Source organism: Salvelinus namaycush, unplaced genomic scaffold (genome assembly GCF_016432855.1).
Source record: "Salvelinus namaycush isolate Seneca unplaced genomic scaffold, SaNama_1.0 Scaffold2329, whole genome shotgun sequence".
NCBI classification, from domain to species: domain Eukaryota; kingdom Metazoa; phylum Chordata; class Actinopteri; order Salmoniformes; family Salmonidae; genus Salvelinus; species Salvelinus namaycush.
Genome location: NW_024059152.1, coordinates 32,242 through 36,752, shown reverse-complemented (window position 1 = coordinate 36,752; position 4,511 = coordinate 32,242).

Genomic DNA, 4,511 nt, shown 5'->3' with positions numbered 1-4,511 from the left:
TTTATCCCAGTCAAAGTGCCTCTTGCCCGGCATAGTATTTAATGTGTATAGCCCTGAAATCCTATGCAATTACCCACATAATTTTATCCCAGTCAAAGTGCCTCTTGCCCGGCATAGTATTTAATGTGTATACCCCTGAAATCCTATGCAATTACCATAATAATTTTATCCCAGTCAAAGTGCCTCTTAGCCCGGCATAGTATTTAATGTGTATACCCCTGAAATCCTATGCAATTACCATAATAATTTTATCCCAGTCAAAGTGCCTCTTGCCCGGCATAGTATTTAATGTGTATACCCCTGAAATCCTATGCAATTACCATAATAATTTTATCCCAGTCAAAGTGCCTCTAGCCCGGCATAGTATTTAATGTGTATACCCCTGAAATCCTATGCAATTACCATAATAATTTTATCCCAGTCAAAGTGCCTCTTAGCCCGGCATAGTATTTAATGTGTATACCCCTGAAATCCTATGCAATTACCATAATAATTTTATCCCAGTCAAAGTGCCTCTTGCCCGGCATAGTATTTAATGTGTATACCCCTGAAATCCTATGCAATTACCATAATAATTTTATCCCAGTCAAAGTGCCTCTAGCCCGGCATAGTATTTAATGTGTATACCCCTGAAATCCTATGCAATTACCATAATAATTTTATCCCAGTCAAAGTGCCTCTTGCCCGGCATAGTATTTAATGTGTATACCCCTGAAATCCTATGCAATTACCATCATAATTTTATCCCAGCTTACCCTATCCAATGTCGCCATCATGTGGACAAATCCAGATGGTGCGGGAATTTTTAAAATTGTATCCCAGTCAAAGTGCCTCTTGCCCGGCATAGTATTTAATGTGTATAGCCCTGAAATCCTATGCAATTACCACTCTATGGCACTTATGGAAGTGCCAAGTGCCAAATGCCAAGTGCCAAATGCCAAGTGCCAAGTGCCAAGTGCCACAGGGCAGTGCACACCTAATGTTACCCCAGTCAGAGTGCCTCTTGCCCGGCATAGTATTTAATGTGTATACCCCTGAAATCCTATGCAATTACCACTCTATGGCACTTATGAAAGGTTTAAAGTGCCAAATGCCAAGTGCCAAATGCCAAGTGCCAAGTGCCACAGGGCTCCAGGGGGGTAGTGCACACATAATGTTACCCCGGTCAGAGTGCCTCTTGCCCGGCATAGTATTTAATGTGTATACCCCTGAAATCCTATGCAATTACCACTCTATGGCACTTATGAAAGGTTTAAAGTGCCAAATGCCAAGTGCCAAATGCCAAGTGCCAAGTGCCACAGGGCTCCAGGGGGGCAGTGCACACATAATGTTACCCCGGTCAGAGTGCCTCTTGCCCGGCATAGTATTTAATGTGTGTAGCCCTTTATCCTTTAAAAATGACCCAGTCAGGGGTCTGGCACCTATGGCACTTATGAAAGGTTTAAAGTGCCAAGTGCCAAGTGCCAAGTGCCACAGGGCTCCAGGGGGGCAGTGCACACCTAATGTTACCCCGGTCAGAGTGCCTCTTGCCCGGCATAGTATTTAATGTGTGTAGCCCTTTATTCTTTAAAAATGACCCAGTCAGGGGTCTGGCACCTATGGCACTTATGAAAGGTTTAAAGTGCCAAGTGCCAAGTGCCAAGTGCCACAGGGCTCCAGGGGGGCAGTGCACACCTAATGTTACCCCGGTCAGAGTGCCTCTTGCCCGGCATAGTATTTAATGTGTGTAGCCTATTATCCTGTATTTAAAATGACCCAGTCAGGGGTCTGGCACCTATGGCACTTATGAAGGTTTAAAGTGCCAAGTGCCAAGTGCCAAGTGCCACAGGGCTCCAGGGGGGCAGTGCACACCTAATGTTACCCCGGTCAGAGTGCCTCTTGCCCGGCATAGTATTTAATGTGTGTAGCCCTTTATTCTTTAAAAATGACCCAGTCAGGGGTCTGGCACCTATGGCACTTATGAAAGGTTTAAAGTGCCAAGTGCCAAGTGCCAAGTGCCACAGGGCTCCAGGGGGGGGGGATTCTTTAAAAATGACCCAGTCAGGGGTCTGGCACCTATGGCACTTATGAAAGGTTTAAAGTGCCAAGTGCCAAGTGCCAAGTGCCACAGGGCTCCAGGGGGGGGCAGTGCACACCTAATGTTACCCCGGTCAGAGTGCCTCTTGCCCGGCATATTTTTTTTTTTTTAAATAGCTTTAAAAATTACCCAGGCAGGGGTTTGGCACCTATGGCACCTGTGGCACTGCTGATGGAACTTACGACCTTCTTAGGGTTAGGGTTAGGGTTAGGGTTGGGGCGTTTGGCACTTGGTGAAGGGGCGTTTGACACTTGTGTAAGTGGCATTGTGGTATGTGGAAGTGGCATTGTGGTATGTGGAAGTGGCATTGTGGTATGTGGAAGTGGCATTGTGGTATGTGGAAGTGGTATTGTGGCATGTGGCATCTGAGCCTGTGGGCTCCAAGGGCAGTGCTCTATGAATTGAATCCCATTCAAGGTGCCTATTTTCCGGCATAACAATTCATGTCTATAGCCCTAAGCAGGGCATAGCTATGACACAGCCCCGCCCTTGCCCCGCCCGTGCCCCGCCCGTGCCCCGCTCGCGCCGCACCTGTATCCACACCTGGTGATAATTAGGCCATTGATTAGGCGACGGTTGGAAGCTAACAAACATACACACAGGAAGGCAGGAGAGAGAAGCTAGCTATGGACAGCAAACAAAAACGACATGACTGTGGACTTTGTACCAAGACGCATATTTCGCGGATAGACAAACATTTTAAGACTGTCCATGGACTTACACACGCATCTATGGAATGGAATCATGCCGTGCAATGTAGCCCGATTTCGGCTGAGACACAGCAGGCCTACCCAGGGGATTGTATGGAGCCTAACAACGGCGTTGGAAGTGAGTTGTCCGCAGAACAGCAGCTGAGTGGCGAGAGTGAGCAGTCAGCGGTGCAGTCAACCAGTCAGGCGACGGTGCAGTCAACCGGTGAACAATGCTCGGAACCGGGGGAGCAATGCAGCGTCATGTCGCCTTCCACCGATAGCGAAAGTGATGGAGGCGGCGGTGGTGTGCCGTCCACAACTGAAGGTTTGAGTGATGTCATTTTGAATGAATATGCTACCTATATTAAGGGTATTAACCCTTCAGTTAAAAGAATAGACAATAGTCACACCAGTCTGTCACGAGTACGGGAATTCCTCCGCATTATGTCCGAGGACAAATCCGATGAAGGCCTGTGTTTTCTGGACAACTACATGCGTGTGTATGAGTGGTACCGGACATGTGAAGGCCGTAGTTTGGCACCATCCACATTAAAACTATACCGATCAGATGTTAGAAGTTTCCTGAAATATCTTATTCAGTTCCGGCCGAATGGTCTGCAAGCTAAAGCCAGTGTAATTCGCAAATTGTTACTCTGCTTGGCAAAGATAGACAGGGATTCTAGGCAGAGCCTGGCAACGCACATGGCACAATTTCGCAGACGCTGCAGGGACGAGGTGCTCAGCGCTGCGGAGTTAAAACGATTTTTGGAGCTAAGCAATGCATCTATTCCTTCTGTTCTCAGCAGGCTGGAAGTCCGAGCCACCTCATCTGACAGACGCAGGTTTGCGGCTCTCATGTCCAGCCGGTTGGCGACTTTTAATGGAACTCGACGATCCCCAGTCACCATGTTCGGTGAGAGTGATTTCAATGAAATAACCAATGAAAGTGGGGTTTATCAAATGACTGTAGCAAGCCACAAAACTAACTACAGCTTCGGGGAGTGCAGAATTGTTATATCTGATGAGGAATACACTTGGCTTCAACGATTCCATCGGATCAGGCCTCATCTGAGTGGAATGACCCCAGACACAACACTCTTCTTTTTCACATGCTCTGGTAAACCATACGGTAATCTCTGTGATTGTGTGGGTAAGATTTTTGCAGAGTTTGGCATTGGAAGGAAAGTGACATTTGGTACAATTCGAAGAAGCATTGCCACATTAAACTTTAATCTTGGGTCGCTTACAGACCGTGGAACTGTGGCTGACCACATGTGTCACTCCCTGGAGACGCAGGCACGCTACTACCGTTCCCATAATTTGCCTCATAATGCAAGCCAGGCTCGGAGACTAATTGAGGGACAAATCAATCCATGAATAACTCTAAATAAATACAATATTTTTTGCAATTAATCCTTGTCTTTGTGTGTCATTTTCATTCGATTTCAATAGGAGCACCTAGTAACCCAAAAATAATACCAGGTGCACTCATTCGATTAGAATGGGAGCACCTGGTAACCCAAAAATAATACCAGGTGCACGGAGGGGAGGATGAGTACAGACATTTTATATAAAAGCTCCATAAATCCCTTAGGCCGGTGGCCACTGACTTGTGCCCGTAGTATGGTGCTCCCATATCGGGCATGGGTGTGGGCAGGCCCTTAAAAGTCGTTTTCATTCGATTTCAATAGCGGCACCTGGTAACCCAAACTAACATAAGGTGGTGTCAGTAGTGCGGGTGA